This window comes from Triturus cristatus, chromosome 9 (genome assembly GCF_964204655.1).
Source record: "Triturus cristatus chromosome 9, aTriCri1.1, whole genome shotgun sequence".
NCBI classification, from domain to species: domain Eukaryota; kingdom Metazoa; phylum Chordata; class Amphibia; order Caudata; family Salamandridae; genus Triturus; species Triturus cristatus.
Window position 1 is genome coordinate 911,040,161 of NC_140592.1, and position 22,778 is coordinate 911,062,938.

Genomic DNA, 22,778 nt, shown 5'->3' on the forward strand with positions numbered 1-22,778 from the left:
AAAGCCCGAAACGCATACCCAGAAATATGCGATTTAGGCAGATTCAATTATATATTATCCACAGGGCCTTCTCACACCTGCCACGATCAACCGATACTTTCATCGCACAGATGCGGCGTGCCCGAGGTGTTCTGAACCAGGGGCTGATCTGATACACATGCTATGGAGTTGTCCCCGGATAAGTGCAAATTGGAACGCAATAGCTAGGATGTTACAAAATGCACAAACCGAGAGCTGCCTTTTGAATGGTCAGTGTACTTACTGCACCAATTTAGGTGGACGTCCGCCACAAAAGTAGCATCTAGATTCCTGGATCTCGGGATAGTAGTTGCTAAAAGGCTCCTTACTAAACGATGGAAAGCGGTGGATCCTCCACATGTGCTGGCATGACGTCATTCGTTGCTTGCATAGGCTAAGGCAGAGAGCATCGCTATCAGGCATGAGGAAACATTGGGGTTGTGCCAAGAACCCATAGCAATGCATTGGGATGCTTTCTTGCATTATTTGCAGCAGATAGAGAGGGAGGGACCTGAGGGGAAGTCCAGCTGAGGGGGTGGAGAACAGACAGAATACACTGTGTGCGCCATCAGTGAGAGAGCTGTGGTATTCCATGGACATATATACTTTAGTTAAGTGCACGCAGAGGAGTGGGCGTCGTAAACGTAAAAAGAGACAGAATAAAGCACTTATACAAACATGCATAGTACGCAAGAGCAAAGATGTGGGAAAGTGGTAATATGAGCGGGTCAATGTCATTGTTAGTTGTTCCATCTGTTCATTGGCTTTATACGACAAAACTAGAAAACTCTTGCAGAATATTGTACATGGTCAATTTTTATATAACTGTAACTATCTGTAATTCTGCATACTGAGTAGCGATGACTGAAAGATGTATAATGTGAATGTTTCTCAACCGATAACTATCTCGATGAATAGATCATGTATGATGAATACTGTATAGCCGGTACTATACAAAGACCGGCATTGACAGCTAACAGATGCTTATGGTGTATTATATATGTCTTTATTGTTTGGCGAAACATCACATGTCAAATGTCACCTCTCAGAAAACTGCATAAAATCAATAAAATAAATTTAAACAAAATAAAATCCTCAAAAAGGAGAATCCAACAGTACCTGGCATCTACTTCATACCCAAAGTTCATAAGGACCCCAAGAGACCACCGGGAAGTCTGATAATTTCAGCGTGAAACAGTTTACTCGAAAATACATCTCAATACATAGACTTTTTCCTACAAGAACATGTATAAAAGTTACCATCCTACATCAAGGACACCAGCGACTTTCTTATGAAACTGGAAAACGTGGACACTAGACGTAACGTCGCTGTATACCAGAATAAACCACAAGGACGAATTAAGGGCACTGGAATTTTACCTTGACCGTAGACCATTGTAAATGCTCCAACACAATAAGATGCTTATCAGTATGGTTAATTTTTATTTGCATAACAACGTGTTCATGTTTCAAAATTTGTTTTACCAACAAATACGTGGTGTTTCCATGGGTGCCAGCTTCTCCCCCGGCTATGTGTGTTTACATATGGGCTGGTGGAAGGAGCTGGTCCTGGGCAACACACGTGGTACCTATTTGAAACACAATGTAGCATTGTGGCTTTGTTTTATTGATGATTTGTTTATAATCTGGAAAGGTACACAATCAAGTGCAATGGAATTTGTATCTGCTATCAACACTAATGAAATCAATTTGAATTCGACTGCCAGAATAAGTGAAAAGATGGTACACTTTTTAGATGTACAGGTGTATATTGAAAATGAAAAAATAGAAACTAGGGTACACCACAAAGCAAAGGCGGGTAACTCGGTCTTGTAAGCAACAAGCTTTCATCCCAGGCATTAGGTGGAAAGTATACCCTATGGGGAAATACTTGGATTAAAAAGAATTTGTAGCAACCACCGGGATTTACAAAACGCACAACAAGCTAGCAAAGTTAGATTTTTAGAACATGGGTATTCGAGAAAAACCATAGATGCTGCCATTGCCAAGAATAATACCCTACATACATCAGACTTATTAGTGCCAAAACAATCGAATTCTAGCAGTACTGGCCAAAACCTATCGTCAACCCTTGAAACCAATGAGAAAACTAAAAGTACTACAACAAAACTCAGAATGATTCTAGCGTTTAACAAGCAGGATAAGGCTTTGAGAAATATCATCAAACGTAACTGGCCGATAGTCCTAAATGATCCTATAATCAGCCAGTCCCTCCCTAAGAAACTATCAATAACACACAGAAGGGCACCCTCCATGAGTAATTGCCTCATGAAAAGTAGCCCGGAGACAGTGGAGCGTAACACCTGGCTCTCACAATGGAAGGGTTTTGTTAAATGCAAAGCCTGCCAATACGGGATAAACAAAACAACTTGTATCATACCGTTTGGCAACAAAGAATGCAAAATTTCCAAACCACTAAGTTGTAAAACGGATCATACAATTTATGTGCTGGAGTGCTCCTGAGGCTTACGTTACGTGGGTAGCACCAAACTACAAGACCACAAGAGGATCTTCCAGCAAAAACGTGCCATTGTCAACCAGGATCCAACTTACCCAGTAGCCCCTCACTTCAAGGAAGAACATAATAAAAACCTTGAACACTTCAAATACTATTTGATCGACTTAGTGCCACCAAATAGAAGAGGGGTCACAGAGAAGGGGCTCTGAGAAAATTAGAAACACGTTACATCTTGGAGTTAGACTCCAAACACCCAGGAGGTCGAAACACGACAGAAGACCTGTTCATTGTCTTTAGATTAAAATCCCTATTATGGCTCCAACATCTATTGTCAATTGAGATAGGAACACAGGTACTACCAACCAACATACGAAGGGGGAGGGGGCCACAATTTGAGATAAAAATGTATCTCCTATCAATGTTTTTAGAAAATTTGTACATTTCAGAAACTATGTATTTAGACAAGTATTATCAACAGAGTTTATGTTTACATATGCCTATATTTGCTGATATACCTCATGAACCAAATACACAATGGTTCTTTATTGTCTGCACTAGAGCACTTTAGGCTATAAGAAATGGGTGAAGAGGTACACAACAACACTTTTTGCACATGACAACATTTTCTATCGCATTTGCACTTTTAACAGTCAGTGATATGCAATGGTGACTTGTTAAATATGGTTCAATACCAGAGAGAATAGTCTTGCATTAGACTAATGGAGAGTATTTGCCAAAATGGGCAAATTACACTGTGGAGACTATAAACATATAGCTACAATAAGGATTGAATAGACATGCATTTAAGCTGAAATTCAAATGGACTTTTTTATGAATATATTTATCCGACAACATTTTTAATTACTGTTTTTTAATTACCAACGTTGAATGAACCTCACCAACATGGAATGCATAGTATGTTTTCACTATCTATGACTATTTTTTCTATCTGCACTCGTCACAAAAGGGTAAAAACATCAATGCGGTGTTTGTCATGTGATCAAGGCCCGAATGGGCCGAAACGCGTTATGGCTGACTAAATAAATCAACTGAATTGCACTCACTGTGTGGTTAGTGCCCATTGTGTCCAGGTATGATGGAAAGGAAGAATATATATATATGTATATATTCAGCACAAACAATTCTGAGATATTTACATTATCCAGTTCTTAAACATTAGTAATAATGAGTTGAGTCTTCTTTTTTCATTCCTTTTTAGACGTTTATTCTCATTTTCTTTTGTAGTCACAATTACATTGAAGTGTCACAGAAATGCCAAATGCCCAAAGTTGCTAATGCCAACACGTGTTTTGCGCTCACTGCGCTTATTCATGGCTGTCATACAAACAAAATTAACACACTTTAGAATTACAATACAATAATATGGCTTCCTATAACTACACATAAGCACTCTTTTACTAGAATAATGATCGGTTTACAATCACATAATAACCAATGTATATGGATCCATTTAATTAACATATTCAACACTAAAAAAGGCATTCTTAGCCCTATTACATTGTCAAAGTTTTTTCTCACTCGTTTTTACACTGTCTCTACCCTCATAGAGGGTGGGGTTGCACTTTATACAGAAATATTTATTTTGAACAGAAATATTTAGTTGGTGTACCCCTTCTATTGTTGCTAAAACATCATAATTCATGTTGTTATTAAAGCACGTATTACCTCTAATCTGTAGATTTGCCCATGCCTTGGTACATATATTTATTTAGAGTAAGGTCATCCGTTGATTTGTTTGATCTTCTTAGTAAAAATAGATTCCTAAAACAGCAATTACTGATTTTATTATTTAAGGCTTCATTTTTTAACCCCTTCGCTGCGGCGCGAATTCCGCTGCAGCGCTGGGGGGGATTGGGGGAGTTGACGATGCCGCTGTGCTCATGACGGAACCACGCCGTCATGAGTCACAGGTGAGCTGTGCTCATGACGGCATGGTTCCGTCATGACTCCACCCACTGCGCTAATCGCCCGCACAGGTGGGGAATTAGCGCCGCGTGGGAGGAGCGGCCGCCAACGGCCGCAGCATGACGGAACCACTCCGTCATGAGCACAGCGCTCCCGTGGCTCATGACGGAGTGGTTCCGTCATGAGCGGGGAAGGGTTAAAGTTATTAGTTTAGTTATTATTTATCATTATCTATAATTAATTTATATCCTCACCTTGTAAGTAGAGAGTGTAGAGGTTATCTTCAATATTATCAAATCCACTTGATAAAATATTAATCTGAACCACTCTTTTATCTAGCACCCCATGATAAGGTCTGTATTAAAGAAAAAAGAAAAAAGAAAATAAAACAGTAAGACCTAACTATTAGTTGGATATTTAGCAAATGTTGTTATCTCCAACATTTTAGATTCAACCATCAATATTACAAGCTGTCTCCCAACATATAAATTCCTAGTTTCTAAAGTATAAATGTTTCTCCAAAAATAACCATTTTCCTTTCTTATTCTTCACTTAAAGTTTTGGCAGAAAAAATTATTTAACAGGGAACTATTTTAATGTAGGTCCTAGCAAAATCAAGACCCTTAATCTAATCGCTAGGACTTAGTAGATTTCTAAGGGTTGGTGCCTTTGTTAAATCACTCTGCAAATATTGGGATATACTAACCCTGGATAATGAGATTGTACAATTTCTAGGTAAGAAACCTAAAATGGTTCATAAAAAGGCACCAACCCTTAGAAATCTACTAAGTCCTAGCGATACATGTACATATGAAATACAGAGCAAGGGAAAAGAATTACAGGCAAAATATATGTGGGTTCGTCCATGAGGAAACTTAAAATTCGATGGATGGAACATTTGAGAGCAAGTAAAAATTGTGATCCCAAGTACTCCATGGCAGTACATTTCAAAGAAGAACATAAATTAACAGAAATAGCGAATATCCAGTTCATGGGAATAGAACAAGTAAATCTAGATAGAAGAGGAGGTAACTTAGAAGCAAAACTCAGATCTAGAGAAACCTACTGGATAAATAAACCTCAGGTAGAACAACATGGGCTCAACATGGATCGGGAAATATATATATATATTTGGGTTAATACTAAACATATCAGCATATCTATTAAACCTCAGCCTTATCAAGTGTATGCTATGTACATGATAACATTTAAAAATCTCTCACTCCCAAAATGAAATAAAATAAATAATTACATTTTAAAGGGAGACTATGGCACAGCGTTCAAATGATAGTAATTGTGAGCTAAACTTCATCGAATGCACAAGTTATAATCATTAGGGGTGGGCGGAATTTGCGAAAGCGACTTTCGCAAATTATCGCGAAAATGTTTAAAATCTCCGCAAACACGCAGAAATATCGCAAAGATGCGGAAGTTTTTTTCCCGCCCGTTCGCGGTATTTTCGGCGTGTTCGCGGCTCGCCAACTTACCCATGCGGTTGCTTGCGGGCGCGGCCATCTTGTTTTCACTCTTCTCGCGGTGCATGATCGCTAGAAGAAAGACGTGATCGCGCGACGCATGACGTCACTGCGGGCGCGAACTGTCGCGAGACAGCGCAAATGGCTAAAACAATACAACATCTCATGGAGAACGCGACCGGATCGGGAAAACTTGTCGGCGAACGCGGGGATTCAGGTAAGGCGATCGCGCGGGCGCGAGAATGTATTATTTTACAGCGCGAGCAAGAACCAAATTATCGCAAAGCTGCGGAATGCGGAAATTTTGACATTTCCGCGCTCTCCGCGGAACGCGGAAATGCCAAATTATCGCAAATTCCGCGAACGGAACGGACATTTTGCCCAGGCCTAATAATCATAGACCATATGAGGCATAGTCTGTTTTAAGAATACTTAAATAATTGTATCTGGTTTTCCGTACGTAAGGTCTATGTTAAAAGATTACCTTTTTGCGACCGATCAAAAGGTAGAAGAAGTATAAAATATTATATTTGAATAGACAAGAGCAATAGTTCAGCACGGGGGTTTGATCCCGGTATAAGTATAGAATTAGTTGCACATATAAACTACAAAAAAAAATTCATTGACTTCTGTACGTCTACTATATATCAATCTCAATTTTTTAAATCTATGGGATACTTTGAAATTGTAATGTGGTAACTTTGCAGTAATCCGATGCAATGATTAAAATTCAATTTGATAGACAACACGTAGTTTTTTTCAAAGGTGAAAAGCCTTTAATTTAATTTCCCGCCATTTTTTCGAGATAAACGAGTTAGGGGCGGGCTATATATAAAGCGGAAGCAACTTGGTGTGCGTTACTCGCTGTACTTTGCTGGTGAAACGGTCGGAAGGACGCTGACATGCCTAGCAGTAAGAGGAATGTTTTAGATTAAGGGTTTTGATTTTCCTAGGACCTACATTAAAATAGTTGCCTGTTAAATAATTTTTTCTGCCAAAACTTTAAGTGAAGAATAAGAAAGGAAAATGGTTATTATTGGAAAAACATTTATACTTTAGAAACTAGGAATTTATATGTTGGGAGACAGCTTGTAATATTGATGGTTGAATCTAAAATGTTGGAGATAACAACATTTGCTAAATATCCAACTAATAGTTAGGTCTTACTGTTTTATTTTGTTTTTTATTTAATACAGACCTTATCATGGAGCGCTAGATAAAAGCGTGGTTCAGATTAATATTTTATCAAGTGGATTTGATAATATTGAAGATAACATCTACACTCTCTACTGACAAGGTGAGGATATAAATTAATTATAGATAATGATAAATAATAACTAAACTAATACATTTAAAAAATGAAGCCATAAATAATAAAATCAGTAATTGCTGTTTTAGGAATCTATTTTCACTAAGAAGATCAAACAAATCAACGGATGACCTTACTCTAAATAAATATATGGAACAAGACGTGGGGAAATCTACAGATAAGAGGTAATACGTGCTTTAATAATAAAATTAATTATGATGTTTTAGCAACAATAGAAGGGGTACATCAACTAAATATTTCTGTTCAAAATAAAAATTTCTGTATAAAGTGCAACCCCACCCTCTATGAGGGTAGAGACAGTGTAAAAACGAGTGAGAAAAAACTTTGACAATGTAATAGGGCTAAGAATGCCTTTTTTTAGTGTTAAATATGTTAATTTAATGGATCCATATACATTGGTTATTATGTGATTGTAATCTGATCATTATTCTAGTAAAAGAGTGCTTATGTGTAGTTATAGGAAGCCATATTATTGTATTGTCATTTTAAAGTGTGTTAATTTTGTTTGTATGACAACCCTGAAGAAGCGCAGTGAGAACGAAACACGGGTTGGCATTAGCAACTTTGGGCATTTGGCATTTCTGTGACACTTCAATGTAATTGTGACTACAAAAGAAAATGAGAATAAACGTCTAAAAAGGAATGAAAAAAAAAAAGGCATTAGCAACTTTGGGCATTTGGCATTTCTGTGACACTTCAATGTAATTGTGACTACAAAAGAAAATGAGAATAAACGTCTAAAAAGGAATGAAAAAAGAAGACTCAACTCATTATTACTAATGTTTAAGAACTGGATAATGTAAATATCTCAGAATTGTTTGTGCTGAATATAAAATTACACTGGTGGGGACCAGTGGCTGAGATTGTTGGGCACCGGGCAAAAAAACCTGTAACCCAATCTGTATTTTTTATATATATATATATATATATATATATATATCAAGGCTCAAGGGGATGTCCACACTTTAAGCAGCACTCGAACGCGGTTTAGCTTTACCCCATTCAGCTTTATTGGTATGCAGGCAGCTTCCTCGGTATTTTCACCGGCACACAACCAAAGCCTGACGCGTTTCGTTATTCAACTTCTTCAGAGGCATGTAGGTTGAAAGAGGTAGTCCGGACCACACCTCCATACTTATACCTAATCACACGCTGGTATGCAGCTGCTCTGAATGAGCTTGTATGTCATGGTTTTCTGGGATTTGTAGTCCGTATTATGCCACAGATGGATACCTCTTGTAATGGATGCCCAATTAAAAGCTCACCCTGAGCCCCCAGGAAGGTGCACTGCTAAATCCAGAAATCGCGCTCCACTGTCGGGTCCTAGTTAAGACCCGTGGCCCCCTCGGTCCTGGGGTGGTGCTCGCTTCGCGACTGGACCGTCGCGTTTACATCAAGGCTCAAGGGGATGTCCACACTTTAAGCAGCACTCGAACGCGGTTTAGCTTTACCCCATTCAGCTTTATTGGTATGCAGGCAGCTTCCTCGGTATTTTCACCGGCACACAACCAAAGCCTGACGCGTTTCGTTATTCAACTTCTTCAGAGGCATGTAGGTTGAAAGAGGTAGTCCGGACCACACCTCCATACTTATACCTAATCACACGCTGGTATGCAGCTGCTCTGAATGAGCTTGTATGTCATGGTTTTCTGGGATTTGTAGTCCGTATTATGCCACAGATGGATACCTCTTGTAATGGATGCCCAATTAAAAGCTCACCCTGAGCCCCCAGGAAGGTGCACTGCTAAATCCAGAAATCGCGCTCCACTGTCGGGTCCTAGTTAAGACCCGTGGCCCCCTCGGTCCTGGGGTGGTGCTCGCTTCGCGACTGGACCGTCGCGTTTACATCAAGGCTCAAGGGGATGTCCACACTTTAAGCAGCACTCGAACGCGGTTTAGCTTTACCCCATTCAGCTTTATTGGTATGCAGGCAGCTTCCTCGGTATTTTCACCGGCACACAACCAAAGCCTGACGCGTTTCGTTATTCAACTTCTTCAGAGGCATGTAGGTTGAAAGAGGTAGTCCGGACCACACCTCCATACTTATACCTAATCACACGCTGGTATGCAGCTGCTCTGAATGAGCTTGTATGTCATGGTTTTCTGGGATTTGTAGTCCGTATTATGCCACAGATGGATACCTCTTGTAATGGATGCCCAATTAAAAGCTCACCCTGAGCCCCCAGGAAGGTGCACTGCTAAATCCAGAAATCGCGCTCCACTGTCGGGTCCTAGTTAAGACCCGTGGCCCCCTCGGTCCTGGGGTGGTGCTCGCTTCGCGACTGGACCGTCGCGTTTACATCAAGGCTCAAGGGGATGTCCACACTTTAAGCAGCACTCGAACGCGGTTTAGCTTTACCCCATTCAGCTTTATTGGTATGCAGGCAGCTTCCTCGGTATTTTCACCGGCACACAACCAAAGCCTGACGCGTTTCGTTATTCAACTTCTTCAGAGGCATGTAGGTTGAAAGAGGTAGTCCGGACCACACCTCCATACTTATACCTAATCACACGCTGGTATGCAGCTGCTCTGAATGAGCTTGTATGTCATGGTTTTCTGGGATTTGTAGTCCGTATTATGCCACAGATGGATACCTCTTGTAATGGATGCCCAATTAAAAGCTCACCCTGAGCCCTCAGGAAGGTGCACTGCTAAATCCAGAAATCGCGCTCCACTGTCGGGTCCTAGTTAAGACCCGTGGCCCCCTCGGTCCTGGGGTGGTGCTCGCTTCGCGACTGGACCGTCGCGTTTACATCAAGGCTCAAGGGGATGTCCACACTTTAAGCAGCACTCGAACGCGGTTTAGCTTTACCCCATTCAGCTTTATTGGTATGCAGGCAGCTTCCTCGGTATTTTCACCGGCACACAACCAAAGCCTGACGCGTTTCGTTATTCAACTTCTTCAGAGGCATGTAGGTTGAAAGAGGTAGTCCGGACCACACCTCCATACTTATACCTAATCACACGCTGGTATGCAGCTGCTCTGAATGAGCTTGTATGTCATGGTTTTCTGGGATTTGTAGTCCGTATTATGCCACAGATGGATACCTCTTGTAATGGATGCCCAATTAAAAGCTCACCCTGAGCCCCCAGGAAGGTGCACTGCTAAATCCAGAAATCGCGCTCCACTGTCGGGTCCTAGTTAAGACCCGTGGCCCCCTCGGTCCTGGGGTGGTGCTCGCTTCGCGACTGGACCGTCGCGTTTACATCAAGGCTCAAGGGGATGTCCACACTTTAAGCAGCACTCGAACGCGGTTTAGCTTTACCCCATTCAGCTTTATTGGTATGCAGGCAGCTTCCTCGGTATTTTCACCGGCACACAACCAAAGCCTGACGCGTTTCGTTATTCAACTTCTTCAGAGGCATGTAGGTTGAAAGAGGTAGTCCGGACCACACCTCCATACTTATACCTAATCACACGCTGGTATGCAGCTGCTCTGAATGAGCTTGTATGTCATGGTTTTCTGGGATTTGTAGTCCGTATTATGCCACAGATGGATACCTCTTGTAATGGATGCCCAATTAAAAGCTCACCCTGAGCCCCCAGGAAGGTGCACTGCTAAATCCAGAAATCGCGCTCCACTGTCGGGTCCTAGTTAAGACCCGTGGCCCCCTCGGTCCTGGGGTGGTGCTCGCTTCGCGACTGGACCGTCACGTTTACATCAAGGCTCAAGGGGATGTCCACACTTTAAGCAGCACTCGAACGCGGTTTAGCTTTACCCCATTCAGCTTTATTCAGGGTGAGCTTTTAATTGGGCATCCATTACAAGAGGTATCCATCTGTGGCATAATACGGACTACAAATCCCAGAAAACCATGACATACAAGCTCATTCAGAGCAGCTGCATACCAGCGTGTGATTAGGTATAAGTATGGAGGTGTGGTCCGGACTACCTCTTTCAACCTACATGCCTCTGAAGAAGTTGAATAACGAAACGCGTCAGGCTTTGGTTGTGTGCCGGTGAAAATACCGAGGAAGCTGCCTGCATACCAATAAAGCTGAATGGGGTAAAGCTAAACCGCGTTCGAGTGCTGCTTAAAGTGTGGACATCCCCTTGAGCCTTGATGTAAACGCGACGGTCCAGTCGCGAAGCGAGCACCACCCCAGGACCGAGGGGGCCACGGGTCTTAACTAGGACCCGACAGTGGAGCGCGATTTCTGGATTTAGCAGTGCACCTTCCTGGGGGCTCAGGGTGAGCTTTTAATTGGGCATCCATTACAAGAGGTATCCATCTGTGGCATAATACGGACTACAAATCCCAGAAAACCATGACATACAAGCTCATTCAGAGCAGCTGCATACCAGCGTGTGATTAGGTATAAGTATGGAGGTGTGGTCCGGACTACCTCTTTCAACCTACATGCCTCTGAAGAAGTTGAATAACGAAACGCGTCAGGCTTTGGTTGTGTGCCGGTGAAAATACCGAGGAAGCTGCCTGCATACCAATAAAGCTGAATGGGGTAAAGCTAAACCGCGTTCGAGTGCTGCTTAAAGTGTGGACATCCCCTTGAGCCTTGATGTAAACGCGACGGTCCAGTCGCGAAGCGAGCACCACCCCAGGACCGAGGGGGCCACGGGTCTTAACTAGGACCCGACAGTGGAGCGCGATTTCTGGATTTAGCAGTGCACCTTCCTGGGGGCTCAGGGTGAGCTTTTAATTGGGCATCCATTACAAGAGGTATCCATCTGTGGCATAATACGGACTACAAATCCCAGAAAACCATGACATACAAGCTCATTCAGAGCAGCTGCATACCAGCGTGTGATTAGGTATAAGTATGGAGGTGTGGTCCGGACTACCTCTTTCAACCTACATGCCTCTGAAGAAGTTGAATAACGAAACGCGTCAGGCTTTGGTTGTGTGCCGGTGAAAATACCGAGGAAGCTGCCTGCATACCAATAAAGCTGAATGGGGTAAAGCTAAACCGCGTTCGAGTGCTGCTTAAAGTGTGGACATCCCCTTGAGCCTTGATATATATATATATATATATATATATATATATATATATATATATATATATATATATATTCACTGCAAAAAACCATAGGTTTCACACATGTTATAGTTAGCTGGACATTTCACTCGTAAAAAACCAATGAAATTCCCCCGTTATAGTTAGTGCAGGCAACTATAACTCACGCGACCGCAATCCTCTGCTGATGACATATGTGTCTTTATGAAAAAAAAATATTTGTAATATATGTATAGCTAAAATTTAATGGAAGAAGACATGGGCAAATAAGTGTCTAAATACAGTATTAGCATCAGCAGAGGATTGCGGTCGCGTGAGTTATAGTTGCCTGCACTAACTATAACGGGGGAATTTCATTGGTTTTTTACGAGTGAAATGTCCAGCTAACTATAACATGTGTGAAACCTATGGTTTTTTCAGTGAATATATATATATATATAATTCACTGAAAAAACCATAGGTTTCAGACATGTTATAGTTAGCGGAAATTTTACTGATAAAAAACCAATGAAATTCCCCCGTTATAGTTAGTGCAGGCAACTATAACTCACGCGACCGCAATCCTCTGCTGATGCTAATACTGTATTTAGACACTTATTTGCCCATGTCTTCTTCCATACATTTTTAGCTATACATATATTACAAATATTTTTTTTTCATAAAGACACATATGTCATCAGCAGAAGATTGCGGTGAGTTATAGTTGCCTGCACTAACTATAACGGGGGAATTTCATTGGTTTTTTATCAGTAAAATTTCCGCTAACTATAACATGTCTGAAACCTATGGTTTTTTCAGTGAATTTGCAAGGTTTTTTAAATGCTAATTCCTAACTATAACGTGTGTGAAACCTATGGTTTTTTCAGTGAATTTGTACGGTTTTTTAAATGCTAAGTTACTTTACGCCATTCGTGGCGTGCACGCCCACTTAACGCAGTTCGTTCCGTGCGCGCACGGTGCGCTTCGCGAACCGTGCACGCACAGTGAGCACGCGGTGCGCTTCGCGCACCGCGCGCCCACTTTACGCAGTTAGTGCCGTACACGCAAGGTGGGCACGCAGTGCGCTACGCGCACCGCGTGCCCACGTTACGCACCGTGCGCACATGGAGGACATATTATGCGCTTCCTTGTGATAGGTAATCTGTTAAATTTAATTTGTAAGTGATGACAATAATATGCCATGCACAGAGAGTGTTTTTTTTTTTTTATTAAAATTTTTAGCGTAAGCGCACCGTACGCGTACGGTAAGCGTAATCGCCGAAATTTTCAAAAAATTAAAATTTACCGTTTTTGGCCTTGGGGGATCTTTGAGGACTCAACTAACATGGCTATGTGCATGGGCGCTGTCTAAACAGCCACTTTATATGTTTTTTGCCTTTGTTTCCAGCCCCCCCCTCAGAGTGCGAGAGAGAAAATGGCGGCCGCCGCTTCCTGGTTTCGACCGATTCGAATGTTTACTTAGATGTAACAGCCAATCAGAATCGCGCTCGCGCACGCCACCGTACGCGTACGGTAAGCTTACGGTAAGCGTACCGTAAGCTGGCTCAGATATATATATTGATTTAAAGGCTATTTTCTCAGAATCTACTGAACAGATTTACACCAAACCTACAAAAGGCACTTCCTTGACCTGAGGACTACCTCTCTGCCAAATTTCTAGTAATTCTGTTCAGCCGTTCGGGCTGTAGCCCTGTCTAAAGGTCCTATGGAAAAATGCATGGGAAAAACGCGTTTTGGGACCCCCCTTTTATCTCAGCCCCCGCTTGACGAATCCCCCCGAGACTTTCAGGGTAGGAGCGGAGCGTAGCGCCCCACCTATTTTGAGAAATTCGCGAGGATTCGTCGACCGGCGCCAAAGTTATTCAAAATAGAATGTTGCGGATTTCCTATGGAAACAGGGTCCTAACTATAACTACCTACTGGCGACCGCCAGTAGGTAATATATATATATAGATATATATATATATATATAATATAATATTAAAAATAACGAAGTTTGCACACAAAACCCATTGGAGGGAAATAAATGTTGAAAGACCACAAATACCGCAATGCCTTGCCCGAATACACCAGTGCCCAATTAATTAATGAAATGAAAGCCCTGCATGAGCGCACAGGAGGCTAGAAAACAACAGAGAGTGAAGGTGGAATTGTGGCTGGAAAAGTTGGGACTTCGCATAGCCTTTGAAAAAGGAGATTGTATCTCTGAAACGCGTCAGGCAGTGGAAAAAGGGAGAATCTTGGACTAAAATGCCCGCTTTATCTAGAATAAAAGTTGTTGTGCAACTTGCCTGATTTGGAGTGCGGACTTGCTTGCAGAGCTAAGTTTGGAGAAATATATATATATATATAGCAGGATCGCACTCAAGCAGCAGTAACCATTTCAACAGGTAAAGGACATCTGTGACAGGGAAGCTGCAGCTGTCAGCATGCACAGATGTTCTTTACCCACTGAAATGGTTACTGCTGCTCAAGTGCGATCCTGCCAGCGGGCACCTTGGAGCTTAAAAAAAAAAAAAAAAAAAATTATTTTATATATATATATATATTCACTGAAAAAATAGTTTCAGGGGCGTTATAGTTAGGAATTGGCATTTAAAAAACCTTAGAAATTCACTGAAAAAACCATAGGTTTCAGGGGCGTAATAGTTAGCTGGACATTTCTCTCGTACAAAACCCTAGAAATTCCCCTGTTATAGTTAGTTCAGCTAACTATAACTCGCGCCCCCGCAATGCACTGCTGATGACGTCACATATTACATTACTCATGACATGGTCAGTGACATCACTGATGACATCATCCATGTGATAAATTAGTGCATTTTCTCACACCTTAATATAACCTTTGATACACCGACTCAAAATTTCAGACGGCCATTTTGACAACCATAGATACTCCAATACCAATAACTACTCACCCACTCATTGACTTTTAGGTCTACATACATCTCCACTCACTCACCTGTACAGTCACTCATACTTACAGTCACTCTGTGCATTTATACACCTATATAGACACTCACACACTGCCAATCATCCGTTGAGGTACTGATACATCTAGTCAGTCATGCAAATAATTAATCACAGTAAAATTTACTCACTTATACAGTTAAAAACACTCAAGTTCACTTACTCATAAAAATACTAACAAATTCTGTGTCTCCCTGCAGAAAAACAAACAGCACATGACACAGATATCCTTGCACTATGGCGCATACAGCCACTCCCAAAATCACACACTCTCATATATAGATAGTTATATACTCTTACACACATATACACTGCATTTCACATATGTAGTTACTGACACATGTCAGATATACATTCAATCACTAACACACCTATACATACAATCACCCAACCATATAGTCCATCACAGATGCACTCTTAAAAACATGCACCCACTGAATCACCCACTCATACATCTAGTCACAGAGTCACACACACCCTACCCATACAAACACTCAGGCACCCATACAGATACTCAGACAACCAATCAATAACCCATATAGACACTCATATAGCTATTCACAAAACCATGCAGCCACGTATACACCAACACACCGACACATACAGACATTCACACAGTTTAGTCAATAGTCTGCAGTAAGATACATTTAATAACTCACTGATGGAGTCAGTTACGCACCTAGAAAATCACCCATTCACACACTTATACACCCACTCATTCTTCCATAGGCCTTTCACTATAAATATATAAAATTCCTAACTATAACATGCATGCAACCTACGTTTTTTTCAGTGAATTTCAAAGGTTTTTTAAATGCTAATTCCTATCTATAACTTATCTCTAAAGATATCATGTTTAATGATTTTGATTGCATTTCTATATTTTTCAAATTCAGTGTGTCATTTTCTTTATTTTATTTTTTTTAAATACTTTTTTATCATCACTTTTTAAACATATTTCTTCAATTAATTCTTTTAAAAATAAAAAAATATTATTTGAACTTAATGTGTTTTTCAAACATATTGTTTTATATTTTTCAAAATATTTTTTCAACTATAAGTGCCAAATTTTATTTTAGATATATATTTTTTCAAATGTTTTTGGATCCGCGCATCCTAAGCGCACCGTTCATGATCTGTACGCGATAGCATCCGCGCATGGTATGCGTTGGGTACGTGTTTAGTGCGCGATCGCTATGCGACCGGTACGCGACTCCCAGCCTATACGCGACACGTTCGATGTACGTAATGCGACGTTTACGCGCTTCCGCGATGCATCATATGCGTCCGTGACGCGATGGGTGCGCGGATCCCGCGAAGTATTTAACATTTAAAAACACATATTTATGTATTGCATGTGAATATTAATTGAAGACAAACTCTAAACTAGTCTTAAAACTAATACATTTTGACATCTAATGCTATATTTGTTTTTAATTCAATTTCGCGGATGCGCGCTGGGTGCGTGGATCCCATGTAACCTGCAAAAAAAAGAGATTTGATTGGTTCATTACACTTCCTGTTCTAACTACTGAAAGACCCCACCCATTTCAATCATTCTTCTTTGAGCTTCTTTGGAGAACCATCTCTTTGGACAGAAGAAGATTTTTTTAGACTAAGTATACACTTAGTTCTAACTTTTTGCAACCAAAAATGGCTTCAGGGCAGCAGGCATCACCTGCATCACCTCAAACCTCTGAGGATGAATGTTTGCCGGAGGAACCACAGAAACAATGTTTTGCTTCAGTGGTGTGGAAATTTTTTACTTTTCCCGAAGGACAGAATAAGACCAATGCCACCTTGGTCACATGTAAGATTTGCAAAAGAGTCTTATCGAGAGGGGATCGCACCAAGAAATACTCTTGCGGCATGGCAAGTATGATGAAGCACATGAGGAGCCTTCATCCAAACAATCTTGCACATGAAGAGTGCCGACGCATGAGAGACACTCCTGCTCCTGCGCCATCCACCTCATCGCAGCCGAGCACGTCAAGAGTGCATCCCTCAGACCAAACCTTGGACATCCGTCCTCAATTTCAATTTTTAAAAGTGCTCTGCACTAAGTGCAATAAGACTTTGTGCTATGGCGAGCAGTCAATCGACCTCATCTGCCGCCGGCAGGAAAGTCATATTTGCTAGTTTTTTTTTTGTTTTTTTTTTTTTACTGTTCCCTGAAGTTCATTGTTTGGTTTCTCCTGTTTTTTTTTTTGTCAGAAAAACCAAAAAAAACACAAAATTGTTCAAAACACCCCCCAAAAAACATAAAAGAAGAAAGAAGAAAAAATAATGTTCTTTTAAGAACTAACTTTCCTGGTTTAAAAAAGAGCTAAATTTCTTTGTTAGTGTGTGAAAGTTTAGATGAATGTATGTGTAGTACGTAATTGACTGAATGAATGCATTAGTAGCGTATGGTGAATGTATAAGTGCAGAACTATAAGGAAGTGCTGCAGCATCACGCAGTAACCTCTTTAACTGCTGTGTGCTGTAGTACTTCCGAAGCACAGGGATGCAACATATGTACATAAATATGTTGCAAATCTATGCTTTTCTCTGCACGGCTGCCTAAACTGCAGCCATGTGGTAACACAGGCACCCTTGCACAATAGTGCATGGATATCTGTGTCATGTGCTGTTTGTTTTTCTACAGAAAGACACACCTTCTTGTACAAAAACAATGAGAAAATGCATTTTTCTCCTTCAATGTATGCTGAACATTTCAGCATGCATTGAAGAAATAAAAATGTGGAGAAATTAAAACAATTCTCTTTGTTGTGCTTTCCTACACCAATTGTAGAATGGTGCACCATTCACACACATATCGAGATTTACGATTTCTAATAAATCTAGACATGTGTCTTGTTCTATGAGTATTAAGTGCAATCATGCACAACAACACTTATAGAACACCCTTTCATCCGAAAGTGGTCTGCATGATGAAGTTTTATTTTCATGGAGTATAAAAAGTGCACAGAGTGCCTTTTCCTCTCTTTGAAAATATGAAAGAATATCTTACACAATAACTATGTTACAAAAAGTGACATATTTCCGTTTTTACATTTCCTTGCGAATGATAGAAGGTAAGCACAGAATTTTGACTGCAAAGATGTTCAAAGAAGAATGATTGAAATAATTGCGGTCCTTCAACAGCTAAAAAGATGAAATATTATGAACCCCTCAAATCTCTTTTTTTGCAGGTGACTTGATATCTGATTATGGTCAAATTTCAAAACTACATAAACAAAGTGTTTTAAGAAACATGTTTCAACTTTGTAGATTCTTGCAGGCCTCTTCATTCTCCAAATTGAGACTTAGTTAAACTTACCTTCACAGTAATAGGAATAAAACATGTTATTCATTTTTGCCTATTTTTCTTTCAAATATAAATTCTTAAAAATTGTTCATTTTAAAATTTGGATCTGTGAAAGAAAATAAAATAAAAATTATAACATATAATAATACATTTTTTACAACAAAACATAATTTCCACAAAGTAATTTGTTTGCCTTTTTTGCTGTTCTCAGAATATATTGAATTTCACTCGAAATAGTGATTTCAATGGTACTCATCACTTAACAGCGGGCAAAAAAAAAAACAATCAGAAAGATTGTTAAAAAAAACCCAACATACTATTCTCAGTAATATACCAGAAAATACAAATCATACACATATGAAATGCTTACAGATTACAACATTTTATAACTTTAACTTATAAAAACTGTAAATGTTGCCACATTAAAATAATCACCGAATAAATGACCACCAAAATGTCCAAAATTCAAAAATATACCTTTCCTTGAGGTCAAATGGTATTTTTGCACTTCTTCTTTATGTAAACTGTCCAATGGTAGTTCTATTAAATTATAATATTAAATTCCTCAGAGAGTAAATTAGCTTCCTAAAACTTTGGCTTCAAAAATATTAGGTAGGAATTGTGTAATTCCCTAGGCAAACGTTGTTTGAAAACCAACTGGGCATCATTACAAAGTGTCCAGCCTTTGTCACATTTTAGATAGGCAGTGTAATGTCCAGATGTGGTGGAAGGACCATCATGGAAAATTATTGCAATTTCTACAAAAGTCGTTCCTGATATTGATATTTGTGCTGCTACAAATTGTTTTAATAAAGTATCTAATTTTCTTCCATCAGCTGTACAACGTTGTATCATTAAAATTATGTATTTTCCATATTTTGTTAACAATAATGTGGATAACATTTCTGATTTACATTGGCTTCACTCCATGTTTTGATTTGCACCTTTCACTAATTTATTGAAAGCCACTGGTTTCACAGTCTGGTAATGTTAAATACAGAAATCTCTCAGTGTCTACATTGGTGCTACATGTATACGTGCAATTTTCACAATGATGTTCCCATTTGTAAGAAAGGCCAAAAATATTTTCTATTTCTACACCTTCATTTTCAAAAATGGTAAGCATATACATTAAAAATTCCTGAACATCTTGTTGGATATTTTGTGTAAATTGTGTAGAACCAGAACACACATCCAAAAGACTATGAACATCTGAAACAGATTGTATTTTACTTCTATCTGTTGTCAATTTTTCATAAACAGAGTGCAACAGAGAACAAAATCTTTTTTGCAGATTCTCCATAATTTGCTCTTCCAAATCTTCAAGATAAAAAACAACATTGACCACTACATTAGCATAGCAGTTTACACCAGAACTATTTTCAAACTGATAACCAACAATCTCTTCAACAGTGTCCAATTTTTTTTTACCTGCAATCACAACATTATCTTGTTCTTTTGACCAACCACACGCTTTTCAAATACAGGATATTTACCTAAATTTGGAGCATACACCCTTCTTAACCTATTATACTCTTTTACACAGTTTGCATCTGCAGTAACCTTTGTCTCATCAAAATCAATCAAAAACAAACCAGATAATGTTCTGACTCACGACAAAGCAACATATGCCATACCCTCTTTAAATACAGTAGATCCAATGTTCACCAATGCACTGTCTACACTTAATCCTTGAGATTTATGAATAGTCACTGCATATGCCAGAGAAAATGGAAATTGTTTCCTACGGACATATACATTTTTAACAAGCAAAAAACGAACTGAACAACAACCAATTTCTTTAACTTCATCAATCTGATCAAATTGAATTTTTAAAAATTCAATTCCTTCTTTTTTCTGATAATTCACAAAATCCACCACTTTGCCTATTGCATCATTAACTAAACCTTTCTCTACATCCAAATTACGCCTTAAAATTACCCGACAGTTTACACACACATACAGTGTCTTTTCCAAACCAGCAGTTTTAGATATTTTTTTTTCTAAACAATCTAGTTTTGATCTCAACTTACCCGTTAAAATAATAGTGATTCCTTCATGTAGTATTTTATCGATGGCTTCCATTTTGACAATTTCTTCATTTTCCAATTTTAATAATTCTTCGTTGAATATTGAACACTCACACAGTGTTGGCATTAAGCAAATCACTGACTTATTTTTAGCAATTTCCATGTACACTTTTGCAGCAACTGCATTTTCATTTGGAAAGACATTGCAGAGTAATCGACTCTCCAAAGCTTCTTTCCCTTTTTTTGAAAGAATTCCAATTCTTATATCTTGAAGAATACTTCCATATTCAGCATCATTTGCCTGTCGCATATTTGTTGTCAGTTCTTTGTATTCAAAATTACTCCAAATGTTCACATTATCAACACTGCCAAGAGATTTTCTGGTATCTTCATGGGCAAGTGTTTTAAATACCGGTTGTCCTTTTACCAGTGTCAGTTGCAGTATATCTCCAAAAACTATGACGTGTTTTCCTCCAAATAACACGTCATAGTCTGTTTTAAGAATTTGCTGTATTCTTAAATGCACAAAGGCAAGCATCAAGTTTGAGACCATGCTCACCTCATCAATAATGAGAAGTTTCATTTTCTTCAGGTCTCTTGAAACTTCACAACACGCTTCTACAGATAGCTTGTGGTATTCCAATTTGTTCTCATGCTCTACTGGCAGCATTAGTAAATGATGTAAAGTAATTCCTTTCATGTTATGTGCTGCCAACCCAGTTGGAGCAGTGACAACACAAGACAAATGCGACTCAGTTTTTTTTGCAGATAACTTGTAATTACTTTAATTAGGAAACTCTTTCCTGTTCCAGCTTGACCACTCACATACATTCGGATAGGTTGAAATGATGTACATGAGCAGTCTTTCTTTTCATGAAGTAATCCATGGTCAATCTGCTCTTTCACTTGTTGATATATTTGTTTCTGTTCAACATTTAGTTGCTCTTCCAAGTTTCCTAACTGTATTGCATCTTCTTGTGCTTGATACATTGCTGTTTCCACCTCATTCATGGCAATCGCTGCTTCATTTTCAACAATTGGTTGTCCAAGTGGATCTTGACTCAGTGCAGCAGAACTTTGACTATCTTGAGAACTGTCTCTAGCAATCTCAGCTGCAATTGTAGCTTCTTGATCAATTTCATCATTCAACATTTTCACATAATTTGCGAAAGCACTGCATTGTATGCTATCTTTACAAGCATTAAATGAATCTTCATAGCTGGGAAAATCTCCAAGTAATTCCAGTTCAGAACGCCATGGTTTGAACATTTGCAAAAGGGCTAAATAGTAAAATTCCCTTTTGTCAACAGTGTTGCAACTCAGTTTTCTGTGATTAATTAAATTTCCTTTCCTTTGTTTCACCAGACATCCTTCAGAACCAATCACTCCATATTTTCCATCGTTGATGGTCTCTGTAATATTCCGTTTAAAAGTGTAGTTTTGCAACACCTCATAGAGACACATGTTCTCAAGATGATGACTTCTCTTTGGATAGTATGTGTCCAACATATTGGTTTTCAAAATATCTATACTTTCAGGGTCATTTTCTGCTAAATTTTCAATTTCTTGAACAGATTTCAGTACCCGATTTCGCATTCCTGCAAGACCTAGACTCACCCAAATGATTCTTCTACTTTTGGAATATAGATTTGCAGATGATAACCGATCTGAACATTCATATGCTCCAATTTCACGATGCGATAACATTTTCAAACTGAAACTATATAATTTCTTACTTAGACTCTTCTCGTGAGAAATCTCTTCCCACATTTCTTTCAATTCAGTCTTTTCTGATTTAGTAATGTAAGACGTTACATATCGAGCAACAGCAATAGAATTGTCCGCAACATACTGAATATCCATGTTAGCGTTCCACATGGATAAAATAACTGGGTTGTAGTCATTTATGTATTTCGATTCTTCGCTTCTTCTTAAGTTGTAGGTGTTTTTCAGAGACTTTCTTGTGATGGTATGTCGTACAGCTGACATGAAACTGTTCACTCTTCCTTTGGCTAATACAGGACGTGGCAATCCAAAACGACATTTGGTACAGAACTTATCCTTGGACTTGTACTTTCGTCGACAGTATTTTCCACACCTATGGCTTTGAAATCGTAAGACTTGTTCTTTTAAGTTTTTGTCTTCTCTGCTATTTGGTACAGCACATGTAGCATAATCTTCAATGAAAGACAAAACACTTTCACCTGAATCTGTTCCAAATTTGGGGGCATCCTTGACCCATAGCAACATATGTATGTGAGGAG